The 15175-nt window shown below is 43.2% G+C and overlaps 1 long non-coding RNA gene across 2 annotated transcripts; it reads right to left on the bottom strand.

Annotated features, from left to right (window-relative positions):
• Positions 1-8359: 8359 nt before the first annotated feature.
• On the bottom strand, positions 8360-12138 carry LOC121990152. 2 transcript variants are annotated; one of them, XR_006114482.1, is made up of 4 exons: positions 11909-12138; positions 11736-11840; positions 11301-11361; positions 8360-8508 (listed from the first exon to the last, which is right to left on the bottom strand). It is a non-coding gene; the product is annotated as an uncharacterized LOC121990152 (long non-coding RNA). The 2 variants fall into 2 exon arrangements; XR_006114483.1 differs by having other exon boundaries at positions 11736-11825.
• Positions 12139-15175: the final 3037 nt, after the last annotated feature.

Below are 15175 nucleotides of genomic sequence, written 5' to 3'. Positions count from 1 at the left end.
TCATATGATTAGTTGTCAAGCCATTATTGTATGCTTATATGTCATGCCATGTTTAGTTTATTCAGTATACTTAGCACATCTTTTCAAACAGCATGATTTAAAATCATATTTGCATCGTATGCATGTTTTAGTGAGGTAGATGATTTCTTACTAAGCTTTTTAGCTTACAGATACTATTTTCCTTATACTGCAGATACAGGTAAAAGGAAAATGGACTAGCAGAGGAAGCTGGAGGCCAATGCAGAGATGGTGTGTGTGGCAGGAACTGGAATAAAAGATTCTTAGGGGTCTTAGCAAGTTTAAACCGTAAAACTCTTTAGTGTTTTACTTTCATGCTCGTTTAATTGTGTATTGCTATGAACCAGTGAACTATGTGTCATGTTAAGTTTAGAATACTAGTTTTATGTTATTAGAATATTTCTCATGTAGTGTATAACTCATATGTGAGATTTGGCACGCCAGTGCCGAAATCAGAGTTTCAGTCAAATCGAGTTTCAGGGTCAACTCGATCGGTCTGACCGATCGGGAAGTGGTTGGCCACCGGATCGGTCGGTGACCGATATGCTCTGATGCATGAGTTGAGGTTATGTGGGGTTTCGGCACGCCATAGTGCTGAAGTCTGATCTTCCGGGTGAAATCAGACTCTGATTGGTCTCCAGACCGATCAGAGCCTGATTGAGCCACGGATCGGTCCGCCGACCGATCCATGCAGATGCGTAACAAGCTGGATCGATCACGGGATCGATCCGACAGCCCAATCGATCTATGGATCGATTGAAGTGCCTGATTACAGCTAGCAGTCCATCCGGGAGGCATAGATTGTCTTCCCTAACATGTGTACAACTCCTAGGTACACCCAGAACACTAAGTTACACTTTACAGCAATTTAGTTCAGCTAAATTTTAAATTAGCCAGTTTTCATTCCGCATTAATAGTCTAGCACAGCATAATGTGACGGTCCGGCCTCGCAGCCTAGCTAGTAGGAGGCGGGTCGTTACAGAGTGGTATCAGAGCAGTGTTCCATACTTCCTACACACACATCAGCATTGAACCTACAGCTTCCAAGTAAGAATACCTCTACTTTATTTATGTTTCTTGCTTTCTTGTTATAGCTCATGTCTATAAATAATTGATGCCTGTTAGTATGTGATAGTATATAACATGATAGCAATAGTTATACAATTATGATTGTAATAGTTATTCATGTTCTGTCCTCTATGTCTTTAGCAATGGCACGAGGACGCCGAGCTAGAAGGGCACTAGCTCGAGCCCCAAAGAAGAGGCAGGCGCCTGCCTCCTCCCGACCTTACGTTAGTGGCTCGCCATTCAGCAGCCAGTCAATGACGAAATAGCCACCTTAAAGGCTAATCGCAGAGTACCCCCACCCCGGAACCGAACCTGACGACTCCGAAGTCTTAGAGGTTCCACCAGCCCAGCCTACAGCACCCAGCATCTGAGCCAAGAAAGGAAGCCTATCCGATGCAGCGAGTCAAGCAGAGAACTTCGGGCACTAGTGAACCATGGGATGCACAAGCCCGGTTCAAAACTCGGAGAGCACGATGGAGCTTCGGACCGCCGTAACACGAAGGTGAAGTGTGCCTCGCTCGACAGAGAGGCGACGCATGTGGTGGAAAGAATCGAACGGTGCCAGTGAACGGGATGTCATGGGCTGACTTGAGAAGGAATTCTTCGAGGAGTTCTTTCACATACGGGTTACAAACCGCCACTACGACGAGTTCACTGAGTTTCGTCAAGGCAACCTTTCGGTTGAGGAAGCCGTGAAGAAATTCAACAGTTGGCTCGTCTATGCCGAGCTAGTCAGCACTGAGAAGGAACGAATCCGGTTGATGCTCAAGATGCCGAGGCCGGAGATAGCAATGAGCGTGGATGGTGGCATACATAGGACACAAACCACGGAGGAGTTAGTGAGCAGTGCCTTGACCACGAGCATTATCAAGCAGCAAAAGCAAGTCTCCTCGAGTCCAAAGGCCAAGGAAACTCTCACACTCAAAAACAGCAAGGCCACAGCTCTAACTGGAAAGGGAACCCCAACAACAAGCGCAAATCAGGGAGTGACCCAAAAGGAGGACCATCTAGCAAGCGACCTAGTTATCCAAAGTGTGCTACTTGTGGGAAATTCCACCCAGGGATTTGTCGCAAGGGCACACGAGGATGCTTTGAATGTGGACAAGAAGGGCACATGTGCCCGAACAAGACCGGTCTTCCTCACCACAGCAGATTCAGTATGCAGGCCACCATTAGTTATATCAGATGCAGGCCGCCTAGAAGGTCTACTTATCAGCCAGGGCGATTAGAAGTCCCTCCAGCTACGACCGAGGATCTACTCACTCACCGGAGATGACATAGCCAATGCCTCGACAGTCGTAAGATTAGCATTTTACAGATAGTGCTACTGTTCTATTTGATATTGGGGCAACCCATTCATATATAGCCGGGATGTTCTCCGAAAAATTAGAAATACCCTCGGAGGTACTCAGTGGTCACGGCACTACCTTCAGGAGAGATCATGGCATCCACGCACTAGGCCGGTCGTTATAGCAGACAGAGAGCTCTTTTGTGATCCGATAGTGCTAGAGATGACCGACTATGACGTTATCTTTGGAATGGACTTTCGATCGATACGGTGCTACCATAGAGTGCCGTAAAGAAAGTCATTTTCCAACCTGAAGCGGCAGTGCAATTTGAATACATGGGGAACCAAAGAGAAAGGCCAAGAAGTTTCTCTCACTATGAAAGCACGAAGCTCTTGGATTCAGGATGTCTGATTCCTAGCACACGTAGTCAACGCCAGCCAGGACAAGAACCAACAGCTAGCATAGGTTCGAGTCATAGGTGACTACCCAGCAGTCTTCCCTGAAGAGTTACCAGGCTTAGCACCAGACAGGGAGATTGACTTTGAGATAGAGCTCATTCCCGGTACAAATCCTATCTCCAAAGCGCCTTATCGCATGGCTCCAGCAGAACTGAAGGAACTTCAGGAGCAACTACAGGAGCTGCTTGACAAGGGTTTCATACGCCCGAGTCATTCACCATGGGGAGCGCCTGTATTGTTCGTGAAGAAGAAGGATGGAAGCATGCGACTGTGCATAGACTACAGATCACTGAATCAAGTCACGATCAAGAACAGATATCCCCTTCCCAGAATCGATGACCTGTTCGACCAGCTGAAGGGAGCAGCAGTGTTCTCTAAGATAGATCTCAGATCAGGTTATCATCAGGTGAAGGTCAAAGAAGGGGATATACCCAAGACAGCATTCAGAACCAGATACGGACACTACGAGTTCGTAGTCATGCCCTTTGGCGTGACCAATGCTCCAGCTACATTCATGGATCTCATGAACAGAGTATTCAGGGAGTATTTAGATAAGTTTGTTATTGTGTTTATCGATGACATTCTTATCTACTCAGGAACTCAGGAAGAACACTCAAAGCACCTGAAACTAGTGTTGCAGACCCTTCAGCAGAACCAGCTATACGCCAAGTTCACGAAATGTGAATTTTGGCTAGATCAGGTGTCCTTCCTGGGTCACATCATCTCAAAGGATGGTATTATGGTAGATCCCAGCAAGATAGAAGCAGTAAGTAACTGGAAGAGACCTAAGAACGCCAGCGAAATCAGGAGCTTTCTGGGATTAGCAGGATATTACAGAAAGTTTGTAGAGGACTTCTCCAGGATAGCCTCCCCACTGACAGCTCTTATAAGAAAGAACAGGAAATTTCAGTGGACAGAGGACTGTGAGAACAGCTTCAGCGAGCTAAAAAGGAGATTGACCAGTGCTCCCATTTTGGCTCTACCAGACAACACCGACAGCTTTGACATCTATAGTGATGCCTCTAAGTTGGGACTAGGAGCAGTACTGATGCAAAACGGCAAGGTGATCACCTATGCCTCCAGACAACTCAAGGATTATGAGAAGAATTACCCTACTCATGACCTTGAGCTTGCAGCAGTAGTGTTCGCTCTCAAAATTTGGAGACATTACTTATATGGAGCTCAGTGCAGAGTGTATACAGATCATCAGTATTCTTCACTCAGAAGGATCTGAACATGTGACAGCGCAGATGGCTTGAGCTGGTCAAAGACTACGATATAGACATCCTCTACCATTCAGGGAAAGCCAATAAGGTAGCCGACGCACTTAGCAGAAAATCCAATGCTACCTTATTATCTCTTACAGCCATGTCACCGCCACTACAGAAGGAGATCATAGATTTCGGTCTCGAACTTATCGTTGGACAGCTCTCTACTATGACCTTAGAGTCTACCTTGCTTGGTGATATTCAGTCAGCTCAGGAGCAGGACCCTGGAATTCAGAAAATCAAGCAAGGGCTAGCAGAATCAGAAAGTAGAGAATTCAGAGTGTCCGATAGCGGGGTGTTGTATTTTGGTGACAGACTCTGTGTTCTATATCAGGAGGAGCTACGGAGACGGATTTTAGATGAGGCTCACAAGACTCCCTATGCGATGCATCCAGGTTCCACCAAAATGTATCAAGACCTGAAGAACCATTTTTGGTGGCCCGGGATGAAGCGAGACATCGCCAGATATGTTAGCATCTGCCTCACCTGTCAGAGGGTCAAGGCAGAACATCAGAGACCTGGAGGATTACTGATACGAGAATGGAAGTGGGAGGATATCTCTATGGATTTCATAGTGGAACCACCAATGGTTTCGACGCCATCTGGGTAATAGTCGACGGTTGACTAAATCAGCCCACTTCTTAGCTATCAAGATATCCTACTCCATGGAGAAGCTAGCTCGGTTGTATCTCCGGAGATCGTCCGACTACATGGAGTCCCACGAACCATCATTTCGGACAGTAGATTCACATCACACTTTGGGAGTGTATACCACTAAGTTAAAGTTGACATTCCATCCTCGTGATGGTCGACGGAGCGAGTGAATCGTACTCAAGATATGCTGGCGTGCCCTAGACTTCAAGTTGGTGCAAATATCGAGCTTAGCGATTTGCATACTATCGAGCCACTATCGGCATGGCACCTCGAGGCTCTCTATGGGCGGAGGTGTAGATCTCCAATCTGCTGGTAGGAGAGTGGTGAACAGAAAGAACTTCAGACAGATCTAGTAGCAGATACCACAGCCTATACTGAGATCCGGAGGATAGAGGCAGCTCGAGCCAAAAGCTATCTTGATACAGTGCACCCTTAGAGTTTTCGATCGGGGATCAGGTGTTCCTCGAGTAGCTCCCATGAAGGGAGTGATGCGTTTTGGGAAGAAGGGCAAACTTAGTCCCGGATATGTGGGACCATACCATCAGCGGAAGAGTGGGCAAGGTAGCATATGAGCTAGAGCTACGAGAAATGTCACCGTCCACAACGTATTTCATGTCTCTATCTTTGAAGAAGCATACCCGATGCCACCGGTGATTGAGCCCCAGTGCCGCCAAGACCTCGGCTATGATAGTCGGCCTATTCGGATAATAGTTAAGAAATTGTGGAACAAGGAAGTACCATTAGTCAAAGTCATTTGGCACATCACACAATGAAGAGGCAACTTGGGAGAAGAAGCCAGTATGAGACACGAGATTATTCTAAGTTCGAGGACTAACTTTTATAAGGTATGGGAAATTGCGAAAATTCTCAAATTATTTTTAGAAATATTCTATGATTTTTCTGGAATTATTAGATATTTTTTCGGAACTTTCCGAGTAGCGGAAGTAGCAAAAATTATTAGAAAAGTAAAATGGCTTAAGCGGGAATCGAACCCGGGACCTCTCGGGTCCGTTAAACCTTTAATTAGCCTTAGTAACCGGTGAACCCAGCAGGGCCGTGCTGAAAGGAAAGGGAATCAATTATATTTATAATTGGTTTAGCCGAATTAATTACTTAGTATAAATAGGAAATTTAAGTTGGGGTTTGGTTTATTTTTAAAAACTTAGTTCGGCAACTTTCTTCTCCTCACCCTAACTCACCGACGCCACCTCTCCCCTCTCCTTCTCTCGGCGCCACAACAAGGGAAGACCTAGGGTTCTCTCCCTAGGGCCCCAAGGGCATCTTCCGGCGACGATTTCAGCACAAGGACGTTTCCCTCCGCGAGTAGAGCACGTGGACGCGAGCGAATCGTCGAGAAGTCGTCTCCACCGGAATTTCTAGCGATTAGATTTGTAAGAAATCTAGCACACAAGGTAAGAAACCCCTGACCTGCAGTATAAGTAGCTTCCGTTTGGTTTTCTATGCATTAGTTTAGTTATATGCAGATTTTTCGGACACATAGGGTGTATTTAACCCTCCTCGCAGGTTTAGGGATTTAGTGAGTACCTTTGGATGGGCCGGACACGTCTTTCCCCCTTCAGTTGGAGGTTTTAGATGTTGTCGAGTGCCTAGAGGTAGTCTCCCTAATAGAGGGGAGAGTTTAAGCACACTAGATGTTCGATTAAATGATTAGCTCAGTAAAATGCAACTTAGGTATTTTTAATAACTCAGTAAATGTAATAGAAGCATTTAAAATAGCATAGTTAGCCTTACTACAGCTTACATGGGACTACGGTCCAATGGGTGGGCTCCCACAGTCGCCTCTGGGTTCAGACAACCTAGTTCTAGGTTCAGATAACCTAGACTCAGCAAAATAGTATTAGCTATTTCAGTATTTTATTTTCAGTGGCACTGTACTGGATCAGATATCCATTGGGTTGGACTCCCACAGTCGTCCCTTCTAGTTAGGGATGCGCGCACAGCAAGTACAGTTGCCGGGCCCAAACAGCATGTTTATGTATTTTCACTTATTATGAAATAGTTTTCAAAGCTCAAATTAGTTATGTTAGTTGAGTTGGAATTCAGTATCAGTTTAGCTACAGTTTAGCTTATTATATGTTCAGTTCAGTTATCTTTATTGATTCATATGATTAGTTGCCATGCCATGATTGTATGCTTATATGTCATGCCATGTTTAGTTTATTCAGTATACTTAGCACATCTTTTCAAACAGCATGATTTAAAATCATATTTGCATCGTATGCATGTTTTAGTGAGGTAGATGATTTCTTACTAAGCTTTTTATCTTACAGATACTATTTTCCTTATACTGCAGATACAGGTAAAAGGAAAATGGACTAGCAGAGGAAGCTGGAGGCCAATGCAGAGATGGTGTGTGTGGCAGGAACTGGAATAAAAGATTCTTAGGGGTCTTAGCAAGTTTAAACCGTAAAACTCTTTAGTGTTTTACTTTCATGCTCGTTTAATTGTGTATTGCTATGAACCAGTGAACTATGTGTCATGTTAAGTTTAGAATACTAGTTTTATGTTATTAGAATATTTCTCATGTAGTGTATAACTCATATGTGAGATTTTGGCATGCCCAAGTGCTGAAATCAGAGTTTCAGGCTGAAATCAGAGTTTCAGGCCGAAATCAGAACTCTGATCGGTCCGATCGATCAGTGAGCTACTGATCGGTCAAGCCGACCGATCAGGGTACTCCTGGATCGGTCGATAGACCGATCCAGCCACATACAGAGGCGAGGGAGCATACGGATCGGTCTGCCGACCGATCCAGAGAGTTGTTCCGTGCCAGTAACAAGCTGGATCGATCCGACAGCCCAATCGATCTATGAATCGATTGAAGTGCCTGATTACTGCTAGTAGTCCATCCGGGAGGCATAGATTGTCTTCCCTAACATGTGTACAACTCCTAGGTACACCCAGAACACTAAGTTACACTTTACAGCAATTTAGTTCAGCTAAATTTTAAATTAGCCAGTTTTCATTCCTTATTAATAGTCTAGCACAGCATAATGTGACGGTCCGGCCTCGCAGCCTAGCTAGTAGGAGGTGGGTCGTTACAGGCGGCCCAACCTTGGTCCCTTGGGCGGCCACAATGGTGGCCCAACTGGCGATCCCTTATGTCGTCAACCAACGACCCTTCTGCCGTGTCGTTACCCACAAGGATTTCCCACCCCTAGCCAGTGGATTTTTCCCTTCCCAAGGATTCAAACTCTAGATCTCCAGGATAAATACTAGAGTTTATAAATCCTGGTAGCCAAGTGAGTGGCAAATAAATTGTCACACCCCGGGGGAGTCCCTGTCCGAAGAAATTTCGGCAGCACCTCCCCTGTACGGGTGACAATTTGAAACTTTCTATAATGCCCTCTGGGCTACATATACCTCGGCCAACACGGTCGGAACAATAATAGTAATAAAAATATAACACAGAGTCATCCACACATTATAATAGTTGATAACTAGAATAGTAATAAGAAGACTCAAAAACAACCCTACTCAACTACACCCATAAAGCTTAAAACCGATATCCTACTCCACTACACTCATAAAACCCAAATCACAACGAACTTAACTCTTCTGCCATCCAGGCAGGCGTGTAGCAAAACACATCCAATCCAAATCCATCGACAAATAAGAATCCATAAGGTAAACTAATACAAGCCAGATAGTGCAATAAGAAACATAACAAAAGACCAAATAACTCTGGATCTTCAAGGGACTAGCGACTCGAACTCTCCGGACAGCATCAACCTGAAAATAACAACAGAGGAGGGTGTGAGTCCAACACTCAGCGGGTGACAACTGATATGCATAATAAAGAAAATAACAACCAGCACTAATCATGCGTACAGTCTCCTGGTACAAGAAGGATAAATGCAACTGAAATAAGCAGGAGAAAACTGTACTAACCAGGACTAGGGTATAAGTACAACAGGGCCGTCAGACCGAGAGTGTCATAAATCTTGTATGCATGTCAATCATATGCATCCATATAAATGCAGCAAGTAAATGCAGCAAACACAAGCAATAAATGCATCATGCATATGATGTCAATGTCATGGTCAGCCATCTCACACACAATGGTGAGACCGAGTAGGTAGGGCTGTGACAACCGTGCACTCTATCACTCCTGATGAGTGACCGAGTGGACGGGATGCTCGCAGTACACCTATCCTCCTACCCCAAATCATAAATGGGGGCTCAATGCTCTCATCTCGATACGATGTGGGAGGAATCTGCCACCATGTTTCGTCACACTACCGAGCGGACCAGAGACAGTCTAATCGCCTACTACTGGTACACAAAACCGAGCGAACAGCGAGCGTCATCGGCTACCACGCAGTCACCGGACCAGCGGAAGCAATGAGCACACACTCGATATACCACTAACCCATGAGTGGTGGTGTGTACAGATACATGTAACTGGCGATGTGTTCGACAATAATGGAGCAAACTATCGCACAACATGTAATCATGCGGGATGATGCATGACACTAAACATAGCAATATCCTGAACAGCATAGCAATATCCATACATAAATATAAAATGTATACCATAGGACAATCAATCAAATCAAAAGTACACAGATCAGATAAGATATCAAAAACCCTAGGTCCTGAATATAATAAATAACATGGTTGTGTCACTACCTCTATAAGTATGTATAGTCAGGTAAATACTAACATGATGTGCATAACAAGTAAACAAACAAGCATGTAACAGATCGGGTAGTGACCAACCGAAGCAGATAAGAAACACAATCATTGCTATTTGTTAAAAACTATGCATATCAAATGACATAAAGTCAAAGTACCCGCCTCTAATAGAAAAGATCGTATCCGGTCCAAACTCGACGTCGAGATACTCGTCTCGCGTCAAAGTCATGTATCAAACATATAGATATATTTTATTTAGCTACAATTCTTATAAATAGCTAAATAAAATATCTAACCCTATATTAGGGCAAAAACCCTAATCATATTACCATCGTCCTTCCTATAAGAACTAATCTACACATGATCATCGACTATAATACGTATTCGAATTCCTAATCAAATTAAGAATTCCAAATCCTTACTCCTTACCTCAAATCACAGCCAGGGATATTGCTGGAAATTGTGGCCGAAAATCACAACTGCTGCCGGGGACACCTGCTGTCGTTCCAAACCCAAATACCTCAAGTTAACATAACGTATGGATCTTAAATCAGAAATACACCAGTATAAATTGATTACCTCATACCAAGATGGTTCGGACCAAAAACTCCCCACAGAGCACAATCTCCCTGGATTCCAATACACTGTTTGAATCAAGGTGAGGTCAGGAGTGGAGATCACGGATCAGATTAGGGATTCAACCATAGCATATAATCAAATCCCTATTAACCTAACACCGACCATACTTACCTCCAAGATCCGGCTAGGGCACAGCTCTGTGTCGTTTTCGGCACTGTCGAGCAGAAACACAAGAAAGCCTCGGCACTGCTTGCTCCTGTCCGAAACCAAACCCGAAAAGGCGAAGGCTCAAGTGATACTCAGACGTCGGCGGCGATGAAGACGCGAGGAAGGAAGAAGAAGGGTTCGACCGGCGGTGAGCGATTGGATTGTGGCAGTCGGCTAGGGAAAATTCGTCGTGAGGGCAGAGGGTGAACTAGAGCACAGTCGGACGGAGGAGAAGTGGCGCAATCGAGGGAAGAAGAAGAGGGGGAATCGGCTCGAGGAAGATGTAGGGAACTGCTGAGTGGCAGTTAGGGCACGGGAGGAGATGGCGACTCGGCACGAGGAAGAAGAACTCGGCGTGCACGGTTTCAGCGAGGAAGAGAAGAAATAAAATAAAGAAAAGAAAATAAAAAAGTAAATTAAGAAAATAAACATTTCCTTGCTTAAGTGGGAAGCCTGAACAGGCTTTCCCGGACCCCGTTTTTATCCCCGTAAACTCGTCCATACGGTCTCCGAAAAATTCCCGAAAAATTTTCAAAAATTTCGAAAAAATCCCTTATCATTATCTGCCCTTTTTGGTATTTTACATGTATGTACCCTACAACATAGGTATAATCAACATAATACCTCCAAATCACACCAGTCACATAAGATCAACAACATAGATACTATTAACATGATTCCTCCAATAGTATATATCAAATACATGTACACACAATCACATAGGTATAATTAACAAGAAACCTCCAATAGTCATACCAGATGTGTGACTCACCCAACATGCAAATGGATAGTCAACAAGGTAAATCCTATAGCACATACTAAACATGTGTACACTCAACAATATATGCATAATCAACATGTTGACTTAGTCAACAAGTCGTCCCCTACGGTTATACTCTAATTGTCTATACATAATAGAGTATAGATATTCAAAAGTCAAGACTATATATGAAATAAATAGATCATCTCTAAGGTTAAGCAAAAGTATCAAGTAGGATAATAATACAGATACATTTAAGGTAAAGCAACTTAATCCATCAATCAAAAATAACCATGCACTAAGTTCAAAGAAATAAACAGGCCAAGAAAGAAATACCCACCTTAATCTGTCGATCGTGATAACCGAATCCCACGTCGAGATGCTCGTCCTGAATCAAAGTCCTGTAATTACATGATATACAAATTTAGCTAATTACACATGAATTAAATAGCTAAATTAAATCCCCGATTGATGATTAACTCCAACTAATATCAATTCCTTGATTGAATTAGATTTAATCCAACATTATCGACTCCTTAATTCATCCATGTAACAACCCACTTACTAACAAGTCAACTCAACATGAATCCAAATCCATATCCACCACTCCATCACAAAAATGTAACCAAATCTCCATACTCAATCGAATAACAAATCCGTTTTTTAATCCAACCTCATATAGATATAATCATGCTGTAATTAACTTCATTTAATCAACCTTTATGTGCAATCGAATAACACATGAGAAGTTTAAGAAATAAGGAACAAAACTTACTCCCAAACTCGGCAACAATATGGCACTGGAAGTGGCTTACGGTCAATGGCAGTGATCTACCATTATCCACCACTTCCTTCCTTTGCTAACCTAACAATCCAAACACTAAATCTATTAATTAGCCTTGTAATCCAAATCAAGCCTGAATTCAACAACCTTTAACTGGCACTTACCCAAACTCCCTTCATATCCAGTAATCACAGTAGGCAATAGAGAGACGGTGGCTACAGTTGATAGCTCATGCCCACAATGAGGCAAGCTGCTACTCATGGTTGGTGGTTGGTCACGGGTGAAGAGGGCAACAACAGGGAAGGTTGGAGATGCTAGGGCTCAGTTCTTTCCTCCTCTCGGCTAACAGACAACCCACGTAGATGCGGCAACTCAAGAAGATGGATGCCCCCCAAATGAACTTGATTGATTTAGGGGGGAAGCTGGGCCAGAGGTGGGTAGAAAGGCGCTGGCGAAATCGGATAGGGGGGGAGTTGGGCCAGAGGTGGGTCGAAAGGCGCTAGCGAAATCGAACAGTGATACCAAGCTGGGATTTAGGGTGATTGAGCAATGATGGGGAGTGGAGGAGGATGAGGTCGGTCAGAATGGGGCCGAGGGCGATAAATCTCCCAAGGTCAGCGACGTCGATGGCTGGCAGCGCTGACGTTAGAATATGGAGCTAGGGCACAACAAACACACCCCCAACACAACAATGCTGCACTACTGCCTAGTCTCGACAAAGATCAACTTCATCTAGCACCAGCATTGAAGTAGAGATGCACGATCGATGCCGACGATGAAGGTGAAGCAGAGAGGAGGAGAGCTATTGGATCGGGAGGGGAAAGAGGGGGATCAGAGAGGAAGCTCAAGTAAGTAATATTTATACTTAGGTTAAATGATTTCAACCATAGGTTAATTAAATCAATCAACTCCCACTTAAATTGGGTATTCTAAATAGGCTTTCTCTTAGCCTATTAATTCATCCCCTTAAACATGTCATACGGACTCTGTTTAAATCTTGAAAAAATTCTAAAAATTCTCAAAAAAAATACAATAAAGCTATTTCTCCAATAACACCTATTATTTAATTTATCATATCATTCATTCTCCCCTATTAATAAAAAATTGGTCCCCAAATTTACTGCTCAACCTAATGATCCACATCGAAGGGTAACACTTAAGAAGCATACCCATATACTACTCCATCCATGAAACATGAACAAATCCCTAATCATGAGGGATCAAGGTTCCCTTTTAAAACTACATGATGATACACTTCCATGTAGATAGTGATAACTCTGTGGATTATGAGTTCATCGTGCTTCCGCTACTCCCACCTTACTGTCTAGCCAACTGTGGATAAAATCTACTATCCCAAAATTTATAACACACACTATTAGTAGATCCCCTAACATCTGTATAGTGCGCTCAAACTATCCATCAGTCTGAGGGTGAAAATCTATATTATAATAGAGCTCTATACTCATGGTCTGCTACAAACTCTACCAGAACTGGAATGTGAATCGCGGATCTCCATCCGATATAAATACTCAAAGATCTACCATAAGGTCTGATAATCTCTGTATAGTTTACCCCTGCATGATCTATATAAAACATGGAGATCAATGTATACAGTTTTAGTAGAAAAATAAGAACATGATCATATTGACATAATCAATGCATCTAAACATAATTACATAATGAATATACATATCCAATCTGGATCTGACGCATAAGATCAAGATTAAAAATGGCATAATAAATGCACATACCAAATCTGGGATAGACACATATGGTATAATGATTAGTAAACTCATCGGGGATTAGTAATAGATCTGCTCGTAACACCTGACCAAGATAACAGACAGCATATACTGTAGGACCGTTGGGCCGGCTAGAAGGGGGGTTGAATAGCCCTGCAGAAATCAAAACACAAACCAACCCTTCTCGAACTCTTAAACTGACACTTGTAAAATAATCAAAGCAATAAACTAAGATCAGAACAGAAAACGAGGCACCAGGTTTTGACTTGGTTACAACCGGGGAGGTTGTTAATCCAAGAAAGATGATCACACTAGAATTTCTCCTTCAGGCGGAGAAGCCTCTTACAAAGTTGAAGCGCACAATAGAAGCTAACTACAGAAAGCGTACAAGTGTTTGAAAGAAAAGCGTGAGTTCTGAATTAATGAAAAGCTTCTGGACCAAGGCTATATTTATAGCCTTGGTAGGGGCGCCTGGAAGGGTTCCGGGCGCCCCGGGGGGGATAAATTTTATCCCCCAACGGTCAGATCGAGTCAAAACTCGATCCTGTTGAAAAGTCGATTCTGGGCGCCCGGAAGGGTTCCGGGCGCCCCGGTCGGTTCCGGGCACCCGGAGCCCTAAGGTCAACATAAGTTGACTTTTCGACTCCGGTTCAACTCTCTCGATTCGGCTCGTCTTAGTCCGGGTCTTTCGCTCCGGCTCAGCTAGCTTGGGTGATCTCGGCCTTTGGAATAGGGCTCACCCAACCCATCTTCCGGTCTTCTCGGCGTGCTTCCTCGGCTTCTCATCCTCGGAATTGCGTGTTCCTTCTCGTCCACGTGGTACTCATCATGAGACTTGGTCCCTCGGTGCACCCCGTCTGGACTTCGTCTAGCTGCATCTCTTGCTCCCCGAGCAATCTTCCGCTCCGGCTTTCGTACCTAGGAACCACCGCGCGCTTCCTTCTCGTCCGCCGGTGTACTCTTCCGCAGCACCTCGTCCCTCGGACTGCCGTCCTTCTCGCTAGCTGCGTCTTCCGCTCGACTACCTGTGTTCCTAAGCTCCTGCACACTTAGACACAAGGTTAGAAACACACAGGACCTAACTTAACATGTTGATCACACCAAAACAACCTTGGGGTTCCAACAATCTCCCCCTTTTTGGTGTGATCAACCCAAGTTAAGATAGGGTAAAATAGACTTTTAAATAAAATTAAGTAACTTAACTTAATTTGCAATTTAAGTACAAAAAGATAGAAAAAAATTATACTTTCCCTTCTCCCCCTTTGATCACAAAAAAATGGGGTTCCAAGGAAAAAAAAATCTAAGGGTTAAAGATTTAGTAAATTTGAAAAAATATTTAAAATAAATTCATAAAAATAATTTTAAGGTTTTGCAAGAATTATTTTGAAAAAATATTTCTAACTTAAAAAAAAATTCTAAGTTTCTGACTTAGAAAAAAAAAATTCTAAGTAATTTGAGCATAAATTTATAATTTCAGAAAATCTTTTAACTTAAGAAGGAATGATTTTTGAGAATTTTTAAGCACATTTTTTTTTAAAACAAATGACTAAGTCAAAAAAAAAAAATTCTAAGTAAATTTCTAAATTGAAATAAAATTTTTTTAATAACCCTTTTTAAAGCACTAATTAATTCTTGTATTAATGCTTTATTAGTAAGTTAATTAAACATTTATTTCAATATTTTGGCTTC

Source organism: Zingiber officinale, chromosome 6B, assembly GCF_018446385.1.
Source record: "Zingiber officinale cultivar Zhangliang chromosome 6B, Zo_v1.1, whole genome shotgun sequence".
NCBI classification, from domain to species: Eukaryota; Viridiplantae; Streptophyta; class Magnoliopsida; order Zingiberales; family Zingiberaceae; genus Zingiber; species Zingiber officinale.
The sequence above is the reverse complement of the archived record's forward strand: the minus strand, read 5'-3'. Positions and strand labels throughout refer to the sequence as shown.